We start from the raw sequence: 6,000 nt of genomic DNA on the forward strand, positions 1-6,000 counted from the left end.
CTAAATTGGTTACTATAGTGAGTAATAAATTTTGATCATTAAAATTGGTTGTTAATGAAACATTTAATTGTATTATATTAAAAAAAGACTTCATTTAGATTTGAAATCATTTACAAATATGAAATTTCTAAATAAATTCATGCTATTTTTTTTATTGAATATTTTCATTTTTATCTTCTTTAATTAAATTTTTGTTATTTTTTTAAGGTTAAATATGTTTGTAATTCTTAAACTTGGATACAAAATTAAAATTTGTTTATATCATAAACTTTCATATATATATATATATATATATATATATATATATATATATATATATATATATATATATATATATATATATATATATATATATATTGGTTCTAAAATTTAAAAATGAATAAATTAAATTTTTAACTCAATTGTATTAAATTTTTTTGACATGTCAAAAGACATTTTAAGTTAGCATTTGAATTATTTATATTTGACATTTTAACTCAAATGTCACCTGAAAAGTTGTTTAATACATAAAAAAGTTTAGTTTTATTGGATTAAAATGACTATATTCATTTATTTTTTAAAATTTAAAGATTTATATATATAAAAGTTTGGGATATGAACAAATTTCAATTTCGTATCTAAGTTTAGAAACTATAAATATACTTTTATTTTTTATTAACTTGACAATGAGCGTTATTTTTTCCATCATCTTATTTACATATTTTCATAGTTGTCTCCATCTAATATTTAGATTTCTAATATATAGCCAATATAGAGTTAACAATTTTATTAAGTTGAATACCAATTTCACTCTTCATTTATTTGTAAGTTATCTGTCATTTCACATATTGTGAATGTTAAATAGTAATAAGTATCAAAGTTTTTTTTCACTTACTTATATTATCATTGTAAATTATGATAAGTTGTAAAAATATAGATGGTTGTAATAAAAGAGATCAAAGAGATAAATTAAAAATTTAAATTCTTTTAGAAACTTAAACTAAATAAACACAAATCACTATTTAATTTAAAATTTTAAATAAAAATGTTTTTATTTAAAAAGTATTAAATATTTAAAGTTTTTTAATCAACATATTAAACAATAGAATAAGTAGTATAAGTTAAATTGTAATTTTGGAACTATAAAATAAATTTACAAATTAGAGTATATTTAATTTTCTGAAATTAATAAGGCGAAATTTATTTAAAATCCAAACATCAAAAAAATATGCTTAGGAGAGACACTCTAAAGTATATATATATATATATATATATATATATATATATATATATATATATATATATATATATATATATATATATATATATATATATATATATATATATATATATATATATATATATAACCATTCAGCTTAATTATTAAGGAGTTTGAGAATGAAATATGTATATAGAGGGGATCTTTGACTTGTCAATTTTAAAAGCAAAAGATATAGTGTTTATTGGTGTATTTTATTGTAAAGTAGTGTATGATAGTGGAGTTAACTTTTTTTCCATGTCTATGTTTTTTCATCACACAATTTTCAAACAGAAAACTTTGTTTAAAAAATGTGTAATTAGTTCCCCATAAATTCAATTACCGAATTTATGTTAAGCATTGAAATTTAAATTTCACTATAAATCTTTGCCAAAATTAATATTTTATCCTTTTGTTTTCTTAAAAAAATATAACTCTATTGTTCTGCATTATGTTAATGAGACCTGCATTTTCTAAGCTACATGAGACTATACTTTTTTTTTCTCTTGCTATTTTTCTAACGGTCCTTTCATACCATTGACATAGACCAAAGACATTTTCCATTCTCTTTACAATATTTTCTATTATCATTTTTTTTAAATCTACAAGTTTTTATAGAGCCAGTTTCTTATTTAAGAAATATTGGTCATATAATTTTATAAGTTTAAATAAAATATTATGATACTACTAATCTTTGTTATATAATTTGGTGGAATTACTCTAATGACAACACATAGGGATGGTAACGGGGTGGGACGGGGACGAGTTTCGTTATTCCATACTCATCTTTGAAAAAATTCATCCTCATCCTCATTCCAAAACCTAACGGGTATCAAACTTTTGTCTCATTCTCATCTCCATCGGGTAACATGTATAATCTTGTATCCATACTCATACCCGTTTTCTTACTACTTTAATATTATTTTTAATTGATTTTTATAAAATAATAAAAAATTACGGTAAATGAAACATAATATTATCAAATATTTAATATTAGGAGTATGGTTGTTTCTTGATATCAAATACTTTAAAATAAATTATAATTGTTTACATTTTAGATTAAAATACCAAATAAAGTTTAATGAGAACCAAAATATTAATTAATTTCGCAAACATTAATGAAACCTAGTTGATAAAATTTAAAAATATTTTTAAAAAAATATAAAAGGAAAACAAATATTTAAATTAAAATATATTTTAAATATTTGTTTACTTCAATCTTTTAACTTCTAATGAATCTTTTTTTATACACTAATAAAAGTTATAATACATCACTTGATCAAAATGACGTAAAGAACAAATAATAAACATAATAATAAAAATTTAACATAGATCTTATATCTTTTGAACTCCAATATATGTTGGATGGTGATAAAAAAAATATTCATGACAATTACATTAAATTTTTATATTATAGTAAATAAAAGTTATTTAACAATTATAGTGAAAAAATTATAGTATAATTGATAATGAGTTAAAAAATAAAAAATAAATAGATAAAATATATCAAAATAGTATTCTACATAATGAAAATAAACAATAAATAAAAATGTTAAAAAATTAAAAAATTAATAAATATGTGTTTTATAAACAATTTAAGAGACTATTGAAAAAAATTATATAAAAAAAATAAATATATAATTAAAGGTACGATAAGATGAAAAATACCTTAGATCGAGTTGTTTTGTTTTTTTACATTATGCTGTCAAATTTAATGACAATTAGGTAAACTTAAAAAAAACGGTAAAAACATGGGAAACAAAAACTTAAGTGTTTTTCGGACGAGATAAAGAAACATAATTTGGGAGAGTGACTTGTGGAAAACATTAACACAAACATGCACAGAGTTCAAATACTCTAAAGAAATAACTATAGTTTTAGTTTCTAAAATATGAGATAAATTGGAATTTGATTTCTAAAAGTATTATTTAATTATTCAAATTTTTAAAAAGGTTTTAATCTCTTAAATTCACGGTTTAGTAAGAAACTACAAACGTTATTGAAAGCTCGTTAATAAACTGAGATGATTTTTTTTTTTTTAATTTACAAAATTTATAAAAATTTTATTTTCAATTTTAGTGGTTAAAAACATAATTAAGTATTCTATAATTTGCATGGAGATGATTGTAACATTGATTTGACACCTAAGGCAAGGAGAGCCTAGTTTGTGAGTTGTTTCTTGCATTTTTTTTTGTCATCTCTGGATTTTTTTTTTTTCTGATCGCTTAGGTCTATTTTGTATAATTTATACTTCATGTGAGATAGGGTGAAGTGATTAACAGAGCCTGTACTTTGTGAATTTAATTTAAAATGTGTCCACTAAAACGAATATTGTATAAATTTATCATTAATTAAATTTATTTTCAGTTTTGTTTGATAACTTGTTACTTGAAATTTAATTTTGATTGTTGTTTTAGTTATATACATTTGATATGAAATTCTAAGAAACTTGATTTGAAAAATAGAAACTATAAAGTTGTAAATATTACTTACATTGATTTTATAAAATTTATTATTTTTATTAATTTAATTAAATTAAAACAATGTTATTAAAATTATGTACCTTGAGGAAAAAAATTACAAAATAAATAATCCTTATGTGATTCACTTTACCATTCCTAATCTATGGAGAAAAATGCAAAAAAGATCAAACAAATTTTGTTCAGGGGTTAGGGATGACGTTAGGTTGAGGACGATTTGGAGAAAAGGGAAAAAATTAGAGAATAGATGGATGGATGGAAGAAGTCGCGTGGTTTGTATATGGCTCATGAAAGAAGAAAACAGGTGGAAGAGTGTGACGGCATTTGAAGCATAGGAGAAGAAATTAACAAGTTTTGAGAATAGAAGAAAGAATTAAATGAAGAAGAAGATGAAGGGTGATGAGAGATGTAAGAATGAGTTTTAACTTATGAGTTAATTCAGCTCGGTACGAGTTCAGAGTTTAAGACGGATTAGGTTAAAAAGTTTCTAATTTTTTCAAAAGTAAGTTGAACTAAACTCAATTGACTTAATTATCAAATTAAATGAGTTCAAGTTTGGTTGAAGGTGGGTTGATCCACCAACAATAAAACTATTAATTTTTTTTACAATTTAATTTTTTTATTATAAATTTTGCTACTTCTAATTATATAGGTTCACAATTTGTTAATTTAATATTTTTAAAATACTAAAATGTTACTCAATAATATTTGAATAGTTTAAATATTTAATTTATTTGTTTGTCAAATTATATACGTTGATATTTTAATTTTTAACTGCTATTTTTATAATAATGTTTTGAAAATTAGGTGAACACTTTGATTTCACTATTGTAAAAAATAAATTGAATCGATTCATTTCCATTATAATGCAATAAATATATAAAATAAATTATAAAAAAAATGGTAAATGAATCAACTCACTAATCCATCGATATGTAAGTTGTAAAATTTCTAACTCATCAAAAAGTGAGTCAAGTTGAACTAACTTATTTTTAACTCTACCTGTATATTAGGTTGGGTCAAGATTTTTGGGAGAAGAAGATGATGGACAACGGAGGAAATCGTGTGATGGGTGGTGAAGGAGAAGGGAAATTTTGGGGAGAAGAAATGTGATGGAGAAAGTTTCGTGTTTAGGCATTCAGGATTGTGTAATTTGGAAGGCATTTCAGTTATAAGAAAATATGTTTCATAATGTATATCCATAATGTATTTTTTAATGTATTTCAAAATATGTATTTTGGTAAATATTACTGAATTAGAAATACCTTTCGAAATATACATTCTCAAATGCAGTTTTTAAATGTATTTTAAATAATACAATTTAAAAAATATTTCCATATTTTAATTACATTCCAAAATATATATATATATATATATATATATATATATATATATATATATATATTCTGAAATACACTTTTTAATACATTACGAAAATATCTTCTGAATTGTAAAATCCAGAATTTATTAAAAAGTTGGGTAGATGGATAACTTTGATCTTTTTATTATAATTTTAATAATGGTTAATTTGGATTTTGTGGGATTGCAGAAAAAAAAAAGGTGCAATAGGAAATAACCTAGTTTGTGATGTGAGAAGGTACTAAGTCCAATCCATTTAACAAAAGTTTGACGATGAAGCATTTAATGATCTTTCTTATACAATCACCGTAGAACTCACAAATTTATGAAAAACAAACACGTATTATAAAAGCAATATGAAGATTAACTATTAAAATTTGAAAATAGTACTAAATTAAAGGATTGTGAAAATTTTAATTTTAAGCAATTGTGCAAGGTTTTTTCTTCTTGCAACCCCATAATTTCTTGCACACCCTATAGTTTTTAAAATAATCATTTTACCCTTTCTAAAAGTAACTTCCAAATTATCTGTTCAGAAAGTCTTTCGAAACAAGCTTTCTTAAATTTTCAAAACGAGATTTCTAGAATGGAATTTTCGAAACAGAATTTTCGCAATGGAATTTCTATGACGCATGAAATGTGTTTTAGAACAAGCTTTCCAGTATAAAATTTCCAAAACAAACTTTCTAGAACTTACATCATAATACCTTTCAAATTAGGTTTTCCAGAATAAAGTTTTTAGAACAAGCTTTCTGGACACATAAAATGTGCTTCTGAAAGAACTTTCCAAAGAACACTACATGTCATAGGCCCAGAAATTCTACTTTGGCCCTATTTGGATCAATTTTACATAAACATCAATAGAAGAAAAAAAAATGATAAAATAAATAAAGTTGACCCTGTAAACCCTAAACTCAAAAACAA

The sequence above is a fragment of the Vigna unguiculata genome, chromosome 1, assembly GCF_004118075.2.
Source record: "Vigna unguiculata cultivar IT97K-499-35 chromosome 1, ASM411807v1, whole genome shotgun sequence".
NCBI lineage: Eukaryota > Viridiplantae > Streptophyta > Magnoliopsida > Fabales > Fabaceae > Vigna > Vigna unguiculata.